Below are 22,029 nucleotides of genomic sequence, written 5' to 3'. Positions count from 1 at the left end.
AGGCAATGCTATCTTTAGTGAGAACCGCGGCAACAATTTATGTAATATAACTCTGCAGTACTCCTGAAATTATGCATGTTATTTTCCGTATCGATTTTCCTTTGTATGTATGCCCCACGTCGACTAGGTAGGCTTGCCGGCGCGTAAACCCAGGGCGGCGTCTTGAGGACGGATCCTCATTAGCCTACCGGGTGCGCTTGCTGCCGGGCGAAGCACCTTACCGCCCTCAGTGCGGCCGCTCGACCTATCGAGCTTGACTCGAGTCAGAGCTGAGAGCGTAGCTGATGGCAAAAGGCTACCCTGCCGCTCTCGATGCGGCCGCTCGAGCTGTTGAGCAGACTCGAAACAGAACAAGGGCGTTGCCAATCGCAGGAGGGCCCCTCCGCGTACAGGTTTTCCATACATAGGCAAAACCGCCAAGGATAATAACCTTATATTTAAGGGGAAAATTTTAAAGTTCAGCGTGACTTAGCTCTCTCATTGCCGCCTCGGTGCCCTTAGGACTAACAAGCAGCGCTACCCTGCTGGCCGCCTTCTTCGCGGGAATTGTGGTGACGATGAACCGTTGGGCCAACTACCAGACCAGATCCTCACCATTGCACCCCCACCTGGCGCGCCAAAGAGGTCAGTGGGAAACGACACCTATGGGATCACAAGAATCCCTACTACGGTTGCGGGGCGCGGGATCGTGAGAAGAGCGGGACTATTGGACATCACAAAGGGGATTTACCCAGGTTCAGGCCACAAAGATGCGTAAAACCCTACGATCCTGCTTTGGTGGATGTATTTAGTGTTCTTGAGCTCTTGAACTACCTCTGGGTGTTGCCAGGTTCCGAAGAGCCGAATCCCTCTTCGGTGCGCCATGTGCCTCCTTTTATAGGTGAAAGGGGCTGCCACAGTGGCACACAGGAGGTCGAAAGTGCTACAGCGTTATGAGCTTATCGCTGGTATTACAGGACAAAGTGCATTAAATGCGGGGCTTAGGTGTCCCTCCACTTTATTGGGGACGGGGGTGAGGCTCGTCCCGTCCGTCACCACCCCTCCTGGCCTTGACACATGCCCTGTCCAGCGATGCATGTTGTGCCATGTAGGCAGGCAGGCAGCTGAGGTGGCGCGATGGTAGAGCCTCCACGAAGGGCTGCATGTTGCAACGCAGGTGCCTGCCTAGCAGGTTGGCTGGGCGGCTGCGTGCGAATGGCGGTGGTGGAGATTTGCCGGCGCGAGCCTCGCAGTGGCCCTGCTGGTGTGCCTGGCAAGGGTCTTGTCTGGTGGCCTGGCAAGAATCCTGCCGCGGCACACCGTCGTCCCCGGCAGGTCTCGTGGGCTTCCTCGGCAAGAATGTTGCCGAGGATTGTTGACTTCCTATCCTTATTTGATCTTGACTGTTCTTTGTCTTCACAAAGATCTGCATGCCACCACGGAGGTGCCTCCCGAGTCCGGTCCCAATGCGTCTGCTTGGCGTTGGTGGGCTCGAAGGTGTCTCGCTCAGCTGGTGTGGACGAGCTGCCCCGGCAAGGGTCTTGCCGGGGCCGCTGAGGCTGCCCTCGGCAAGGGTCCTTGCAGAGGCAACCTGTGTCGCCCGTGCGACCTTTGTGGCCTTGGTCCTTGATGTTGCTTTGTTTGTCTTGTGCATTCAGCTTTTCTCTGGCTTCCCTCTCCTGCCTTGTTTATGCTTGGCCGTGGCAGGTGGCTCTGACTGCCCGTGCACAAGTAAAGGTGTCAAAAGCAGAGCCCCTACTTTTGTACACTGACAGTAACTTGGAACTCCCCGATATTTTCCTTGCCCTCGCTTCTACCATGATTTTTTCCATCATGGATGGCCCAAAGAACGTCATGCAGTTGCGTCTCCAGCCCACCCAGGACGAAAAGCCCATTTTCTGTCATGCTTTTTTATCATAGAAGTAGGAGCCCACCACATCTATGATGATACCGGGTTTTGTCACAATTATCATCATAGAAGTGCCTTAAGGATGACAGGAAAAAAAATTGTTCGACCCAAAATGTCATGGATGTGTCTTTTTTTGTAGTGAGGGCTCATGTACATGGAGAGGTAACGAACGGCAGCGACGTCGTCCTATTCATAGGTAGCTAACCGGCTGGGTCGGAACGGACGAAACAACATCATCTTCACCGAGATCCAAGTGACTAGGTCGGAATGCGTCATGTTCATTGGGAGTGAAGCCACTGGGCCGAATGCGTCCTGTTCATAGGGAGCCAACCAGCTTGGATGGAACAGCCGAAACAAGGCCTGATGTACCGCAGAACAGAAGGAACGGGCCTTCTGTTCGACTGCGTACAGTCAAAATGGGGTCCTGTTCATCGGGAAGGGTCTGGCGTACCGCAAAACAGTGCAAACAGACTTTTGTTCGAGCTCCTATGGTCGAAACTAGGTCCTATTGACCGGAAGGGGTGTGGCGTACTGCAAAACAGAGGAAACGAACTTCTCTTCCACCTCCTATAGTCGAAACGGGGGTCCTGTTTATCGGGAGGGGTGTGGTGTACCGCAAAACGGTACTCCACGGCTACTGTTCATCCACCGTCAACCTCCTCCTGCCTCCATCGGCTACTGTTCATCCACCATCGACTTCCTCCAGCCTCCATCGGCTACTATTCATCCATACCTCCACGGGGTCCTGTTCATCCAGCCTCCACCGGATACTATTCAACTAGCCCTCCATGGGGTCCTGTTCAACCAGCCCCTCCATGGGGTCCTATTCAACCAGCCCTCCACGGGCTCCCTCCACCGGCTACTATTCATCCACACCGACCTCCACGACCGGGGTCCTGTTCATCCAGCGACAACGGCCTCTACTACCACAGGATTCTGTTCATCCAACCCCCAGCGGGAACTGTTCATCAACCACAACCATGTATGTCTCGAGTCGTTCAACCAACCCCCACATTCACTGTTCATCAAGAGGCAGCAGGTTCGATCAACTTCAGTTAACAACAGTAGCGAAGGAATCACTCGGGTTCAGTTAACTACAAGGGATCAATCGGGGTTCAGTAACGTAGCTAGTGCAATCGCTCGGGTTTAGGTAGAGCTCAACGCCTCGCTCAGGTCCAGTTAGTGCACAAGCCTCGCACACACGCGCGTGCATGTACGAGAGAAACACACAAACCTCCGTGCATCGCTCAGCCCCGACCACCAGCCGTAACCGGGAACTCCTCGAAATTTTCCTCGCCCTTGCTTCTACCATGATTTTTTCCGTCATGGACGGCCCAAAGAATGTCATCCAAGTGCGTCTCCGGCTCGCCCATGACGGAAAGCCCATTTTTCATCATGATTTTTTGTCATAGAAGTAGGAGCCCACCACATCTATGATGATACCGGGTTTTGTCATAATTATCATAATAGAAGTGTCATAAGTATGACAAAAAAATTCATTCAGCCCACAATGTCATGGATGTGTCTTTTTTTGCAATGCTACTACGTGTTATGATCCGGCAACCCCGGGGTGACAATAGTCGGGACTCTTCCTGATGATGACCGTAGTTTGAGGAGTTCATGTATTCACTAAGTGCTAATGCTTTGGTCCGGTACTCTATTAAAAGGAGGCCTAAATATCCCTTAGCTTCCAATAGGACCCCACTCCCATGATAGAGTAGGACAAAAGATGGCATGCAAGTGCTTTTACATAAGCACGTATGATTATATTTGGAATACATGCCTACATTATATTGATGAATTAGCTAGTTCTGTGTCATCCTATGTTATAACTTTTGCATGATGAATGCCATCCGACATAGTTATCCATCATTGAACCATTGACTACGAGCTCGTTTCATATTGATCTTTGTTTAGTTACTTTTCCGTTGCCACTATTACGATTGCTACAAAACTGCTACTATTACACTTGCCACCGTTACCGTTACTTCCATACTACTACTTTGCTACTAAATACTTTGCTGACAATATTAAGTCTTTGAGGTGTGGTTGAATTGACAACTCGGCTGCTAATACTTGAGAATATTCTTTGGCTCCCCTTGTGTCAAATCAATATATTTGGGTTGAATACTCTATCGTCGAAAAATGTTGTGATCCCCTATATTTGTGGGTTATCACATCGTTTGTTCAAATGATCTCATATCACGCACACGGGTGCATATTGGAATGTCAAACAATGTTGCCTAAGGAAGTTTTCATTTTCTTTGGACGAAAAATACATTTTTCATTTCGAGTGCCAAAAATGAGTTTTTTTGTGAAGGACCTACCATATGTTAGTTGCAAAATTGGATCAAATCAATTTTCTAAAATATTAGGCCATATTTAATGCACAACTGGAACAATGGTTGGTGTCAAAAGTTTTGATCCACCTCTCGTGAAAAAGAAAAAAAAATCGCCGGTTTAGCAGGAAATGGGTCAAATTTGACTTGCAGCTGCCTTATAATTTGCTTTTTATTTTTCCCAAATATCATTTATAGTTACATAAGAATCTATTTTATCATAAATACATGGTTTGGTGGTGATACGTCTAGGTTTGGACGGTGGCCAAGGGCCCCAACTCAAAAGCACGTAAACTCGCATGCCCGCCGCGTGGTCACCGCGTGACTGTGGTGTTGCCATGCGTTCTATGTGGCCTAGGCATGTCTAGTGGGTGGGCACTCCCTAGGTAGGTTCTAGGAATAAAATGACAACAGAAGATTCTCATGAGGAGACCGCACTATGCTCAAACATGAACTAACAGCCAAGTGTTTGGTCAATGGTACGGGAAATGCATATGGCCAATAGGCGTGAGTTTTGGATGAGAATGATGATCTACTAAGAAGACTGTCTCCACAAATTTTCAACTCAAATGGAGGAGCCCGGGTGGTGCTTTATTTGCAAAGTACCATAGTGGACAGAAATATGAATGTTGAAGCTGGGCTCAAAATGTGAATGGATTGAGCTGAAATTTGGTGGAGGATGGTTATTTTGGCATAGGAAAGCACTATAGAAAATTTATACCATTTTTACATGCCAAAGTGGTACTTCCTTCACAATGCTCTTCTCTGGACAAAAACTTGGGAAAATTAGTGAGAGAAGTTGGATAAATGAAATTAGCTCAAATTTGGTGTAGGTAAGTTACATAGTTATGGTCATGCCATGGTAAATTTTCAGAAATAATGAAGCTATGTATAATATAGTTGCTTCACATGAAAATATGACAAGAATAAAAGATTGGATGATGAGCTCACACCGTTTGTTTATTAGAGCTCAAATTTTGTGGAGAGTGATTATTTGAGCATATGGAAGATTTGGAAAAATATAAGATTTGTTTGGATAAGCCTAGCTAGTACTTACTTCACAAACCTTCTCTCTGGATAGAAACTTTAGAAATTTTCCGGGGAAGATTTAATAGGAAAATAGAGCTGAATATTATCATGTGGCAGTGATTTGGGTATGAAAGACTGCCCAAAAAGTTTGAGGGTAATAGGAGGGGTCTACATAACACTTGCTTTGCAATGTGCCAATCTGTCCATAAAAATAGAATTTGAACCTGGGCTCACATAGATGATTTGATTGAGTTGTAATTTGGAGGAGGGTGATAATTTGGGCATATGAAGGTACTGTAAAAATTTTATATCATTTGGATATATAAAAATGGTACTTCCTTCACAATGCTCTCCACTGATCAGAAAATTGGGAAAAATATTGAGGGGAAATGGTTAAATTAAATGAGCTAAAATTTGGTGGAGGGAAATTCTATAGGCAGGGTCATGTCCTGGTAAATGTTCAGCAATTATAAAGCAATATAAAATATAGCTGCTTCACAAATTGAAAATATTACCAGAAACAAAGATTGGATATGGTCATCTCTCATGGAAAGTTAGATGGGGCTAAAATTTGTGGAGAGCTATGATATGGGCATATAGAAGATGTGGCAAAAATTCAACTCATGAGGATGTGCATAGTTAGTACTTCCTTCACAAAGCTTCTAGGTGGACAAAAACTTTGGAAATTTGCCGAGAAAGATCTACTAGGCAAATGGAGCTGAATATTGTCATGAGGCAATGATTTGGATAGGAAAGAGTGCCCAAAAATTGTGAGGGAAATCAAGAATATAGAAATAGAACTTCCTTCATAAACTGTTGTTCTGAACAAAATAGGAAAATGAATATTGTTGAATTATTTTTGAACTAGGCAAGAAAGGTTTTTGACATATTTGACGAAGATATGACCCAAAGAATTTATGAGATTTTTTTGGGAATTTTGGGAATAACAAAAATATAGGTTGCTTCACAACCTATGGCAAAAATTGACACATGGACATGACACATAGGCAAAACCGATGAGGTGGCGCCTAGTCACCGCATCCCACCACAATTTACAAGGTTATGACCATCTATATTGGTCATGATTAGCTAGAAATAAGGCAGCGGACCGGTGCTGTCTGCTTTACGAACATTTCATGTAAGGAAATTATGACATTTCTGACCAAAATGGTCGTTATGGTTGAGGGTTTGGATCCCTCCGAACAGCTTATGATCAATTGGTCTCAAATGGTCATAGATTTATGACCATTTCTTCCAGGGACACTGACAAAAGGTCATAGGTTGACATATTTCTTGTAGTGCATGCCGTCTTTTCCGTGCATACATTGCTGGTCCTCCCATGCCTCCGGTGTACCTTTTATCTTCCCATACATGCCCGAGAAGCCTAGCAGGTACATGCAAAGATTCATTGTCACGTACATCACGTCGATTGCAGAGCGGAGCTCTAGGTCTTTCCAATAAGGTAGGTCCCAAAATATAGATTTCTTCTTCCACATGGGTGTGCGTCCGGCAGAGTCATTCGGAATAGATTGTGGGCCAGGACCGTTTCCAAAGATTACTTTTAAATCCTTGTCCATATCAAGTATCTCATCACCAGTATGGTGGCGAGGCTTCTTCCCGTGATCTGCCTCACCTTTGAAATGCTTGCCTTTCTTTCTTACGGGATGCCTGCTCGGAAGGAATCAACGATGTCCCAGGTACACATTGTTCTTACATTTATCCAAATATATACTATCGGTATCATCTAAACAGTGCGTGCATGCATGGTATTCCTTGTTTTTCTATCCTCAAAGGTTATTGAGAGCAGGCCAATCATTGATGGTTACAAACAGGAACGCATGTAGGTCAATTTCCTCCTGTTTGTTCTCATCCCACGCACGTACACCTTTTTCATTCCATAGTTGTAAGAGTTCTTCAACTAAGGGCCTTAGGTACACATCAATGTCATTTCCGGGTTGCTTGGGGCCTTGGATGGGCACTGGCATCATAATGAACTTCCGCTTCATGCACAACCAAGGAGGAAGGTTATAGATACATAGGGTCACATGCCAGGTGCTATGATTGCTGCTCTGCTCCCAAAAAGGATTAACGCCATCTGCACTTAAACCAAACCATACGTTCCTTGCGTTACCTGCAAAGTCCTCCCACTTTCGCTTGATTTTTCTCCACTGCGACCCGTCAGCAGGTACTCTCAACTTCCCTTCTTTCTTACGGTCATCTTTGTGCCATCGCATCAACTTGGCATGCTCTTTGTTACAGAATAAACATTTCAACCGTGGTATTATAGGAGCATACCACATCATCTTCGCAGGAATCTTCTTCCTGGACCACTTGCCCTCAACATCACCAGGGTCATCCCGGCTCATTTTATAGCGCAATGCACCACATATCGAGCATGCATTTCAAATCCTTGTACTCACCGCGGTAGAGGATGCAGTCATTAGGGCGTGCATCTATCTTCTGCACCTCTAATCCTAGAGGGAAGACAACCTTCTTTGCTTCGTACGTATTGTCGAGCAATTCGTTGTCCTTTGGAAGCATCTTCTTTAACATTGTCAGCAACTTTTCAAATGCCTTGCCAGATACACCATTCTATGCTTTCCATTGCAGCAATTCCAGTGTGGTGCCCAGTTTTTTCGAGTCATCTTCGCAATTTTGGTACAACAATTTCTTGTGATCCTCTAACATGTGCTGCAACTTCAACTTCTCCTTTTCACTTGTGCAGTTTCTCTTTGCATCGGCAATGGCCTGACCAAGATCCTCAACGGGCTCATCTGATGTCTCTTCTTCAACTTCTTCCCGCATTGTCGTCTCAGCTTCGTCCCCCATTGTTGTACCATCGTATTCAGGGAACCCAGGGCCAGGATAGTTGTCTTCATCCTCTTCTTCATTCTCTTCCATTAGGACCCCTCTTTCTTTGTGCTTGGTCCAACAGTTATAGCCGGACATGAACCGGACTTAAACATGTGGACGTCAATGGTTCTTGAGTTAGATTAATTGTGATCATTCTTACAGACAACACGTGTACAACACATAAAACCATCCGCCTGCTTGTTTGGCTCAGCCACAAGAAGAAAAGTATGCACGTCATTAATGAACCGGAGAGAGCATTGGTCTTCGTACATCCATTGTCGGCTCATCTTCATTATACAACACCGAAAAGACCAAATTAATATTCATACATAAAGTTCATACAGACTTATTCTCATAAAACAACATACAAACTCTCTAGCTAAAGCATTTAAATGCAACAACAAATGCGATTAAGATCACAACTAAGGTAACACTTGATCCAACAGCGTAATGATACCAAGCCTCACTATCAATGGCATATTTTCTAATCTTTCTAATCTTCAAGCGCATTGCATATAAAATTGATCTTGTGATCATCGACGACATCGGCAACATACAACTCCAGTGTCATCTTGTCTTCTTCAATTCTTTTCAATTTTGCTTTCAAATACTCGTTCTTTTTCAACTAAATTTAACTTCTCGACAAGAGGGTCGGTTGCAATTTCCGGTTCACATACCTCCTAGATAAAAATATCTATGTCAAATTGATGTGCATAATTTTTCATAAACACGAAATGCAACAAATAGTTATAAAAGAGAATATACCACATCAAAATCATAAACCGGATGAGGGCCGATGGGGACTGATATCAAAACCATGCCACTATGTATAACAAACAATGTACGTGTAAGAAAATTATACAAGTAACTATCTAAATCACACAAATATGATTTCTTTAATAAAAAGGATAAGAACAAGAGGCTCACCAAGGTGGTGCCGACGGCAATGCGGGCGATCGATGGTGGTTAGCACGAGGACGAGAAGGCACTAAGTAAACCACACCTTCATATGCAAACTAAGAAGTTAATTTGAGCTCAAATTGCATATAAATCAAATAAACTACCACATATAATTACTCCCAAACTAAAACCCACAAATCACTATACCTATGGAGCATTGCAACAGCTAATCTAGCAATGAGAGATGAAGGGACAAAGTTGCTAACCTTTGTGAACACTTGAATGGATGGGGTGCCTTCAAATCTTGACAAATTTTGGCAAAAATGGAGGTGAGCTCGAGCATGAGGGGAAGAACAGAGGAGAGGAATGAAAGGGGAAAATAGATATAAATGGGCTTGGGCTCGATGAAGGGTTTATATAGAGGCACATTTAGTCCTGGTTGGTTATACGAACCGGGACTAAAGGTGCACCTCTAGTACCTGTTCGTGACACGAACTGGGACTAAATGTGCTCGTGGAGCCCCAGCCTGCCACCACCCCTTTAGTCCCGGTTCGTGTCACGAACTGGTACTAGAGGATCAACACGAATCGGGACTAATGATTTCCGCCCCCTAGCCGTTGGAACCGGTACTAATGGTCACATTAGTACCGGTCTGTTTCCAAACCAAGACTAACGGGACTCACGTAAAGTCGTTTTTCTACTAGTGGAGGGAGAACAAGAAAGAGGAGAGGTACAAGCTCATGTTCGATGCGCAAAATGAGAGGATGTATTGGGACCGAAAGAGGGCAGACAAGAAGCTGAAAATTGAGAGGGAGAAGATCCAGTTGGAGAAGCAAGATGCGACGATCAAATGGAAGCTCGAAGGGCAAGACATTTGGAGAGGTTGAGCTTGAGAAGAAGATGTTGCAACTCACATGGGACAAAGCCCTCTTCGATGAGCATGCAAAGAAGTGGCTTGCAAAGGAGAAGAAGGAGATCAATGGCCGTAGGGAGTATGAGGCCGTGTGGGCGGCTACGGCAGCAACGGAGCATGTGGCAAGGATGCAGGCGAAGCATGCGGCCTGGTTGCAGGCAGAGCAGAATGCTAGGATGATCTCGGAGTGGGCAGCATGGATTGCGTCCGACGAGTGATCCAGCCAGACAGCGAGTGATCCGTCACGCTCGAACATTGATTCCATTTTGACATGTCCGGATTATTGAACTATGATTCGTTTTCTTTGTTTCGAACCGTTGAATTGGAACAATTTGTATCGTATGATCGACATACATGAATTGCATGAATTTGAGACTCCGCATTTAAGGTATGTGGATGCGTGGCAGCCCATATGAGAGGCCATCCGGCGCTGCCCAAGGAGACAAGAACTTTTCATATAGGGGGTCGGATTTACAAGCCCCGCGGGCCTGGACCAAGGACACAAGGCATGGTAATGGCGTTCTTCACATATTTATTTATCTTTGTAGCTCTTTTGGTAACATGGACCCTCTTGCCTCATCTTTTCACATTGAAGGCAAGAGTCGCTCAGATCCACTACTTAATGAAATCAATGACTCGGGTTTATTATATATTCTTACCTTTATGTAAAAAGAGAAGGTAAGAGGGTCATGTTAAAATTAGCCAACAGCTTATGACCTTATATGATAATTATTTCTCTGGCTATTTCATGTATCTCTGTACAAAATTATAAGACGTTTTTTCAGGGAGTAGTTCATTAAGGTTAACTTTGATGGAAGTTTACTTTGTATCAATTTATTCATTTATTATTTATTCCTGAAAATTAAGGTCACAATTAGCAAATCAGTTTTGTTAGTTCCTAGCCCATGTTCATGCAAGCAAGTCGCTACGTCTCTGCGCTCTGAGCCGACGCCCGGCACCAGCATTGTTCAATGGCCCGGTATCACACCATCCACTATCTCGGCTATAGACAATGCAAAATAACTTAACTGCTTGCACCTGAGGCATGACGGTGAATCGGCCAGAGATACCGCCAAATACACGTAGGCAGGAGGTGCGCATGTGTCCCTCCACCGGACAGGAAGTGGATGTTCCTGCTATCTAGTGGTGTGCAGCGGCAATTTCGTCAAGGGATAGCAATAGCTCCGCTCTTGAGCAGCTAGCGAAGGATACTACAGTAGATGACAAAATAAAGAGTTCCCTCCTCCCTGCCACTCGGGAACCGCCATTCCTTGGGGTTTTGCGTGCGTGCAAGATAAGCAAGCCATCCAACTGATTGAATCGACCAGTATCTGTGGGTGCAACCATGCACAGTCGCTCTGGTGCGCGTGAGGTCACCCACTCTGCTTAGTACTCCTTTAAAAAATATAACAGTGTTTAGTTCACTATAATAATTTGAACGGTCTTATATTTCTTTACAGAGACAGTACCGGAATTTGCATTATATCTTTCTCAAACTGTGCAGATCTTTCTTTAAATATCTTTTGTTCATTCACTCACTGGTTTCATATAAAAAAATTGTGCGTTTACCAAGGAAACTTGTATAAGTATACCCCGTCAGTAGTGTTTTTCTTCGGTACACCCCTTTTAAATAGCTTAGCAACTCAACTCCTCAACGCACATGTGTCTAACTTGGTGTAGCTAAACTCACTTTATTTAATTTTATCACCTAAGGTGAGCTTCATTCATTTAATTGTTTTGTCTAGGTTGACGTGCTCGGCATTGATTCTTCCTCAGGTCACCAAAATGCTCCCACTCCTTCTTAATTGTTGTAACATGCTTAGCACGTGTACACCGTAGAGCACTAAGAAGGGTCTTAAAAGTTTGCATGAACCAAAGTTATTTTAAAAAGCTACTGCCTTATCAGCCTCGGGATCAAATGTATTGAATAAATTGATTTGGATATAAAAATTGTATTATCCTTTTTATTAAAGGGGCATCTTATTATTAGGGAAAAGCCTAGTAGTAGCGCTGGTTTTGGCCTAGCAGTAGCGCGGGGTGCAGAGCTACTGATAAGGCGCTAAAACTAAAGGTTAGCAGTAGCGGGGTGTAGACACGCTACTGCTATACGCACTTAGTAGTAGCGCGTTTCGTAGGAAGCACTACTGGTAAATACTAGCCGCGCATCTCTGTGCCCGCGCTACTACTATTATTGCGTATTCTATTTTTTATGTCATATTCATACACCATTATACAAGTTTTCATACAGTAGCAATTTTGAGATTGTTTTTACATCATAATGAGTTATTACATCACTGGGTGAAAGAACCGCGGATTAGTTTCAAGTGGATGGAACCGTGGATTAGTTTCAAGTGGATGGATCCATCCACTTGAAACTAATCGGCGGTTCTTTCACCCAATGATATAAATCATCATCATCATCATCATCATCATCATCATCATCATTAACAACTTATCATCATAATACATCATTGTCATATAACAGCTCCTCATGATCATCATTTTCGTCAATGAGACATCATATAGCAAGTTGGTCACTAGTCATAATCACAACTCCTCCTCATCATCATCAACTCTAACACACTGTAGCACATAATAACACATTGTACCTAGGACCTACTCCTCTCTCATATGACCTACTACCCTCTCCTAGTTAAAATAGCATAAAACAAGATAGACCCTGAGTCTCCATTATGGATAATAGAAGATTATCCCGTCTCCAATTCTTGCGCTTCGCACAATGTTGCTTCCAAGTAGATCCCTACGATTGACCATTCATTTTTCCCAATCTTCGATTGTCATGTCTTCATTGGTTTTAGAAATCTGGTATGAACACCAATGATGCGTAGGATGACCTGGCCGTAAGCTCATAACATCAAGGCGACTTTTCGGAAACATCAGATGAGGCACACAATCCTTCGGGATTTTCTGTTGAAAAACATAGTAATAACTTTGTAGTTAGCAATGTAGTTTAGTTTTAGAAGAATTTATGCAAAAGATGCACGGATGTCGTAATAATAAAAAATCTGACCATGCCATCTCCATGGATGTTACCGTAGTTCAGCACGTGCACTAGTGGCACGTATTGACCATAATGTGCGGGAGTTTGATAATAAATATTGTAATTCTCAAGATCATTAATAAATGAGATCAGATGATTTTTCTCCTAATAAGTTAATTATGCGTCGTCGACGGAAATAAGTTGTCAATTATTTTGAAATAAACAATATAAATTAATTAATAACTATGTTTGAGAAACTCACATAGCGGTAGAATTGGAAGTGTATCAACAAGGACCCAAATGTCCATATTATCTTCGTCGATGCCTGGATCACCAAGATCCATGGTGACAAGCATACCCTCATGAAAACCATACATCTTGCAAAGTGCTTCCCAATTACGGCAACCAAAATGGGATACGCTATCAGAATTGTATAGATTTACAGCAAAATCATATCCATGATGGGTCCTTAGCTGAATTAGCTTTGTTTCCATACTTTCATGATCTTCAAAATCCATCCTCTCCAAGACATAGCGTCTTGCATCGCATCTCATAAGCTATAGTCAAATTTTAAAAGATGAAAATTACACGTTGAAGAAGCAGAAGTCGTGCTTAATTACAAAAAAACACTTGTCATCATTGCGTACCGTTTCAACAACGAAGGTCGCGTATGTCAGTCGAGAGCAAGGGGGAATACGGATGACGAGATAATATAAGAACCCAACAAAAAGGTGGTGATCATCTACTTCCTTTATATCCTTATCAAAACGTCGAGGCGTGTTTCGACAGACAACGCCATTAATATTAAGGTCATGTTACATGCCTAAAAAAATACATAAGGGAAAGTCTACCACAAGGCCTAAAAGTAATGGTTCGATGACTCCAGTGATGTCCTGTCGCACGTCTGCGCCATTTCTCCTTAGTAACAAATCCTTTGATAGGGGTATTTGATGGTTGGCCGTAAAGAAGGGAAATATTAGCCTCGAGAGGATCCCCGGTGCAACCGTAAAGCAAATAGGGCTCTTAATGAACGTATAGGAAAAATGTATGAGGTCCGAGTAGGGTCAAGCCGTACTATGGACTTTTTCCATAGTGTGCCTCCTGCGCTGCCCAACGTATTTTGGGTACGTAGTTATGTGCGCACGGTACATAAGCTGCAACCTTATGGGGCAGTCGGTGGAGGTTGAGCTGCTAATCAAGGTTCAGATCCATTGATTTATCGCAGTGATGAGCGGACCAACTTGTTTAGAGACGTCATTCGCTTTAATGTCCGACGAACTATTCGGCTTAATGAGGCCGCCATACACCTCGGCTGCATGGGCTGCGGTGTGCTCTTAAGTACGGAGGGAGCGCTCCATATTCCCATTGACTATAATAACGCCACGTGGTCCGGACATCTTAAGCTTCAGATATGCATAGTGTGGGACTGCATTAAAGCAGGCGAAAGCAGTTCGTCTGAGCAGTGTGTGGTAAGTACTGCGAAAGGAGACGATTGAGGGAGTCCTGGTGTCGGTGTACAAAAGTAGGGACCTAGCTTTTGACCTCTTAACTTGTGCACGGGCAGTCAGAGCCACCTGCCGCGACCACACATGACAAGGGAAAGAGAGGCAAGACGGAGAGAAGCCAAAGCCACAGGAACAAGAGAAGCAAACAACAAAGGACCAAGACCACAAAGGTCGCACGGGTAATACAGGTTGCCCCGGCAAGGACCCTTGCCGAGGGTAGCCTCAGCAGCCCCGGCAAGATCCTTGCTGGTGGCAGCTCATACACACTAGCTGAGCGAGCCACCTTCGAGCCCACCAACGCTGAGCAGCCATGTTGGGGCAGGGTTCGGGAGGCACCCCAGTGGTGGCATGCAGATCTTTGTGAAGACAAAGAGCAACCAAGATCAAAAGAGGATAGGAAGGCAACCATCCTCACCAAAGAAACCCACAGGGCTCCCCAGCAAGATCCTTGCTGGGGAAGCCGGCGCGCCGCGGCAAGACCCTTGCCGGGCCACCCGGCAAGACCATCGCCAAGCGCACCGGCAAGGCCACTGCCAGGCCCGCACCAGCCAAGTTCCTGCCGCCTTTCATACGCAGCCACCGACCCAACCGGCTGGGCTGGCACCTGCGTGGCAGCATGCAAACCTTCATGGAGACTCCACCACCGCGCCACCTCAGTTGCCTGCCTGCCTACATGGTGTTGCATGCCTTGCTGGCCGGGGCGCGTGTCGAAGCCAGGAGGGGCGGCGACGGACGGGACGGGCCTCGCCCTCGTTCCTCGATAAAGTGAAGGACACCTAAGCCCCGCATTTAATACGTCTCGTCCTGTAATGCTAGCGATAACCACGCAGCACTGTAGCGCTTTCCACCTCCTGTGTGCTACTGTGGCAGCCCCTTTCGCCTATAAAAGGAGGCCCATGGCATACTGAGGAGGGTTTCGGCTCTTTGGAACCTGGCAGCACCCAGAGCTATTTCGAGAGCTCAAGAACACTAATACAACCACCAAAGCAGGATCGTACGATTTTATGCATCTTTGCGGCCCGAACCTGGGTAAATTCCCTTTGTGCTATCCACTAGTCCCGCTCTTCTCACGATTCCGCGTCCCGCAACCGCAAAAGGGATTCCAGTGATCCCATAGTTGTCGTTTCCCACCAACATCCTTGGTGCGCCAGGTAGGGGGCGCAAATTGTGAGAATCTGTCCTGGGGATAGGCCTAGCAGTTCATCATCGCCACAGCTCCTGCGGAGAGAGCGGCCAAGAGGGCGGCGCTGCCCGTTGGAGTGAAGGATGCTGAGGCGGCGACGAAAGAGATAAGTCATGCTAAATTTTAAGTTTTTATCCTTAAATATAAGGTTGTTATCCTTGATGTTTCGGCCTATGTATGAGAAACCTGTACGCAAAGGGGCCCTCCTGCGATTGGCAACGCCCTTGTTCTGTTTCGAGCCCGCTCAACAGTTCGAGCGGCCACGTCGAGAGCGGCAGGGTAGCCTTCCGCCACCAGCTACGCTCTCGTTCCTAACTCGAGTCAAGCTCGACAGATCGAGCGGCCGCGCTGGCGGTGGTAAGGTGCTTTGCCGGCAGCAAGCACACCCGGCAGGCTAATGAGGATCCGTCCTCAAGACGCCGCCCTGGGTTTACACGCTGGCAAGCTTACCTAGTCGACATGGGGCATACATACAAAGGAAAATCCAACAGGAAAATAACATGCATAGTTTTAGGGGTACTGCAGAGTTATATTACATAAATGGTCGCCGTGGTTCTAACTAAAGATAGCACTGTCTTGGTCATGAACCTGCAGCGGCGATAAGAAACGGGGTGCTCAGTCCCGGTGCGGGCCCTCCAACCTCTTGATTTTGTCAACTAGTTGACCCGTTGCGCCAAATGGCGCAGAGACCCGCTAAAGACATGTTGTCGATGAAAATAGTTTCATTTTGCAAAAAACATATTCAATATTGGTAGTAGAAAACACATGTGCTAGATCATTCTATATTGAAAATATGTTTATCACCCCGAGAAATCTGAGTGTGAAAAACAAACCATATTTGTATAACATGTATAGACAGTTAAGGAAGATTTTTTTAGTTGAAAATATGGTTATCGCGCTGAGAAATTTGAGTTTGAAAAGAAAATTTTATATAAGAACATTAAATGGCAGAATGACCCAGTGGCAACATGTAGTGCTAAATGTTAACTACAAATCCGTAGGTTGTCCGTTTGGGCATCTTTCTCGTTTTTCTAAATTTTGAAATTGCAATATACTGGTATGCTTTCCTCTGCCTCATCAATCCCCACAATCGGGATGTGTGGAGGCAGCTCTATGCATGAGAAGGGCTTACAAGTGGCGCGCTCTCTGGATGACCCATTGCGCCAAATGGCGCAGAGGCCCTTTTAAAACCATGAACACTTTGAAAATATTTGCATTTCTTAATAACTATACGCTTGAGCAATCACATAGGACACGAATTGTAACTACTTTTATAAAAAAGAATAGACTTGTCTTTCAAAATATATACTTGAGCTTGCATAATTTGTTATGTTATTCAGGAACATAGAGGCATAAGTTTAAAAAAGATTCAAACAAAGAATGAAATGTAAATAGTTGCTTAATGTATTATGCAACAAATTAGAACATTGGTGGGTTATTATTCTCTTTACGATGGTATATGGAATTTATCTTGCTGAACCAGACACGGTCCTTGTGTTCGGAATTTATCTTGGAGTATTCGGACATGGAACCCGCCTCGCAATGCCGAAGACAATCTACGCGCCGGACTCATCATCATTGAAGCTTGGTTCAGGGGCTACTGAGGGAGTCCTGGATAAGGGGGTATCCGGACAGCCAGACTATATACTTTGGCCGGACTGTTGGAATATGAAGATACAAGATTGAAGACTTCGTCCCGTGTCCGGATGGGACTCTCCTTGGCGTGGAATGCAAGCTTGGTGATTCGGACGTAGATCTCCTTCACTGTAACTGACTCTATGTAACCCTAGCCCCCTCCGGTGTCTACATAAACCGAAGGGTTTAGTCCGTAGGACACAACAACAATCATACCATAGGCTAGCTTCTAGGGTTTACCCTCTCTGATCTCGTGGTAGAACAACTCTTGTAATACTCATATCATCAAGATCAATCAAGCAGGAAGTAGGGTATTACCTCCATCGAGAGGGCCCGAACCTGGGTAAACATCGTGTCCCCAGTCTCCTATTACCATTAGCCTTAGACGCACAGTTCGGGGCCCCCTACCCGAGATCCGCTAGTTTTGACACCGACAATGATGTCGAAGATCAATTCTTCACTTTGGAAGTTGTCTGAGGAGCTGAATACTACCTCCAGTGTTAATGAGCCCATACAACGGGCCTCCACGCCGGGTGTCACACCTTTAAAGGTAGTGTTACTAGGCTTGATTCTTGATGGGTCAATGCCTATTTTGCGGACAGTGTCTTGATAAATCAAGTTGAGACCGTTGCCGCCATCCATAAGCAATAGAGTGAGATGGTATCCATCGATAATTGGATCGACAACCAGGGCGGCCGAACCCCCATGATGGATACTGGTTGGGTGATCCCTGTGATCGAAAGTGATCGGCAGGCTGAACATGGGTTAAATTTTGGGATGACAGGCTCTACGGCGTAGACGTCCCGAAGTGTGCGCTTGTGCTCCCTTTTTGGAATGTGAGTGAGAAAGATCATGTTTACTGTTTTCACCTTGGTGGGAAATTGTTTTTGGCCCCTAGTGTTCGACTGACGGGGCTCATCATCGTCCTCTCTTGGAGGTCCATTTCCCTTGTGTTCAGTATTTATCCTACCGGTTTGTTTGGAAACCCAACAGTTCTTGTTTGTGTGGTAAGAAGGCTTATCGGGTGTGCCATGAATCTGACAGGGCCTCTCAAGGATTTTGTCCAAGCTGGATGGACCGTCCATGTTGCCTTCGAAGGGTTTCTTCCGCTGACCGGACTTAGAACCACTAAATCCGGCATTGACTATCGTATAATCTACATCGTCATTGTTGATCCATCGTTTGTTTATATTGCGGCGTGGTTTACCATTGCCATCCCTGGCCTCCGAAGTGTCGGGGTCACCCGAGCTGTTGCTTCTACGAGCCAACCAGCTATCTTCACCTGCACAGAAATAGGTCATAAGTGCAGTTAAGGCTGCATGGTCTTCGGCTTCTCCTGCCTGAGGTGTCGAGCGAGCCATTTGTCCCGGATGTTGTGTTTGAAGGCCTCTAAGGCTTCGGTGTCCGGACAGTCCATTAATTTGGTTCTTTTTAATTAGGAACCGATTCCAAAGCTCGCGAGCCGATTCGCCTGGTTGCTGGATTATGTGACTCAAGTCATCCGCATCCGGTGGCCGGACATAAGTGCCCTGAAAGTTGGCCCGAAAAGCATCTTCTAAATCTTCCCAGGCTCCAATGGAGTTCTCTGGGAGGCTATAGCCAGTGTCGTGGTCCTTTAAGATTTAGAGGAAGATATTTAATGGCATGGAGGTACTGATCCTGAATATTATAATGTTCATCGCGCCAGCCTTCATAGCCGTTATCTCTCACCGGGGCACGGCCTCTTCATCCATAGATTGATCTTGTATGGCCAGCTTTATTGGCCAGGTCCGGATATAAATCATATGTATAACTTGCAGCCGCTGTCTCCTTGCCTCTTCGGTGAGGGGCACAGGTCGGTGTTTGGCTTGATATGTCGCTTTATCCCGTCCACGTGGTGGTCGGTCTGGTTGATCTGCCTGATTACATTTCGACGGTATTGGCTCAAGGGCTTCGTCGTCGAATTGTGCTTGGGGTAACTTTTTGCAGGTCCCTTGTAGCCGTACTCCTCGGTGGCCAGGACCTTGCTCCACCTTTCATGGAGCGTGTCCTGCTCAGCTTTGAGTTGCTCAAGTTTCTTTTTCAGGCTCCACGCTGTGGCGATGAGCTGCCCCTTGAGGCGTTCATGTTCGAGGGGTTCCTCTCAGATGATAAAATCTTCGTCCCTGAGGCTAACATCCTCTTCTGAGACTAGCATATAATTGATGTCTTCTGAATCTTCATAATCAGCGTGTTCGGGGCTATACTGACCCTCTTCCCTCTTATCCTGTTCGGATGTGGGCTCGACGGGCTGTTCGAGATCTTCGGCATTATTCAGAGTCTCGTTATCTCTGGTGCTGGTATTACTATCCTTTGCCCGACGCGATCGTGAGCGGCGTCGCTGACATCGGCGCTTTGGTGTGGTTCATCGACGGGCTTGTCCTCATTGAGATTTTGATTATTCTCGTCGTCCTTTTTATCAGAAGTGTCCACCATGTATATGTCATAGGTTGAAGTGGTCGTCCAACGCCCTGTGATGGGTGGGACTTGGCCTGATTCAGCGTCGGCATCGCCGTCCATACCGTCGATGTCTTCAAATGTGTAGTCCAGCATGTCGGTTAATTCCTTGATAGTGGATATTAAGTGGGTGGTGGGCGGGTCAGTTCGGAGGCAAGGCTTCCGCACTGGCGAGAGATCGCATTAAGCCCAGTGCTTCGTCTAAGGGTGAAATCTAGGCATGACTTTGCGGATCAATAGGGCTGAGTTCGGCGATAGACACCTAATCGCGCCTGATCGACGCAGACTTCGACAGTTCGGAGTTGTCGTCCAGAGGCGAGTCCTAGATCGCGTCTGGGTCTCCGGTCGGAAGTTCCATGATAGAAAAGAGTCCGGCGGGGCTGATCCTCCCGTCTTCGAACGATATGGCCTGCTCCAGATCAAAGGCCACGGCGGGCGTGAGTATTGACCCCTGAACGGGACCTAAGAGCGAATCCGAAGAGCTTCCTTCATGGGGGAAAGCGGCAGAACTGAGACCGTGAACCCCACGAAAACCAGATGTCCTCGGACATCGGCTATATAGTTCAGGTTTTCAAACCTGATCTGGTGGACGGGGGCGTAACTGTCGACCTGCTCAAGGTGGCCGGTCGAGTTGCCATGAAGCACGATGCCACCGAACACAAAGAACTATCGAGGAGAAAGGTTTCCCTAGACGCAGCGTCATCATTGATGAAGAGGCAAGCCATCAATCCTTCTGTCGACGATACAGTGGAGCTATCAATGAAAGCACCAATGTCGGTGTCAAAACCGGTAGATCTCGAGTAGGGGCCCCAAGTTGTATGTCTAAGGATCGGTGGTAACAATGATCAAAGGGACACATTGTTTACCCAGGTTTGGGCCCTCTTAATGGAGGTAAAACCTTACTCCTGCTTGATTATATTCGATGAGTATTGGGGTTACAAGAGTTGATCTACCTCGAGATCGTAATGGCTAAACACTAGATTGGCTAGCCAATCAATGTTATGATCCTGCCTTCAGTCTAAACCCTCCGGTTTATATAGATACCAGAGGGGCTTAGGGTTGTACAAAATCGGTTTAACAGAAAGGAAATAGTATATCCAGACACCTAAACTTGTCGTTCACACATACAGGAGTCCTAACCGAACACGAGAGGTGGTCATCTTCCTTGTATCTTAACGGCCCATTAGTCTGCCCCATATCAAATAGACTAGACGTCCGAGGACCCCTTAGTCCAGGACTCCCTCAGTCACTGTCACCACAATGGCACTTTATTTTATTGGAACTGCACAAAAGGATAAGAAAATTATAGTTGCACCTTTCATGAGCAGGACAACCAACCTTAATGTTGCTCAATTTTAGTGCAACTACTAAAGAAGAACCTACCAGCTCATGAGAGCAAGTACTTCTTGCTAGCTGAATGATGCAATCTTTGCTTCATTTAAGGTGAACTACAGAAAAAGGGGCATGAATTGAATAATGGATCTATAGGTTAGCCTCATCCGAGTGGAGTTGCAGGTTCACCACATTGAGTCATCACTACTAGGGAAAAGCCTAGCAGTAGCACGGGTTTTTGGCCTACCAGCAGTGCAGGTGCCAGTGCTACTGCTACGGCGCTACAGCTAAAGATTAGCAGTAGCGTGGGTCTACCCGCGCTACTGTTATATCCACTTAGTAGTAGCGCTTCCTGGAAAGGGCGCTACATGTAATTACTAGTAGTGTTTATCGCAGCCCGCGCTACTACTATTATTCCGTATTCTATTTCTTTTTTATTTCATGTTGTATTCATACACCTTTATACAACTTTTTATACAGTAGCAATTTAGAGATTGTTTTTACATCATAATGAGTTATACATCACTGGGTGAAAGAACCTTGGACTAGTTTCAAGTGGATGGACGTCCACTTGAAACTAATCCGCGGTTCTTTCACCCAATGATATAATAAATATTATCATCATCATCATCATATCATTAACAACTTATCATCCTAATACATAATTGTCATATAACACCACCTCATGATCATCATTTTCGTCAATGAGACATCATATAGCAAGTTGGTCACTAGTCATAATCACAACTCCTCCTCCTCATCATCATCAACTCTAACACATTGTACCACATAATAACACATTGTACCGGACCTACTCCTATCTAATAGGACCTACTACACTCTCTTAGGTAAAATAGCAGAAAACAAGATAGGCCCTGACTCCCCATTATGGAGAATGGAGATTATCCTGTCTCCAATTCTTTCGTGCCACACAATGTTGCTTCCAAGTACCTCCCTACAACTGAGCATACATTGT

The sequence above is a fragment of the Triticum dicoccoides genome, chromosome 4B, assembly GCF_002162155.2.
Source record: "Triticum dicoccoides isolate Atlit2015 ecotype Zavitan chromosome 4B, WEW_v2.0, whole genome shotgun sequence".
NCBI lineage: Eukaryota > Viridiplantae > Streptophyta > Magnoliopsida > Poales > Poaceae > Triticum > Triticum dicoccoides.
The sequence above is the reverse complement of the archived record's forward strand: the minus strand, read 5'-3'. Positions refer to the sequence as shown.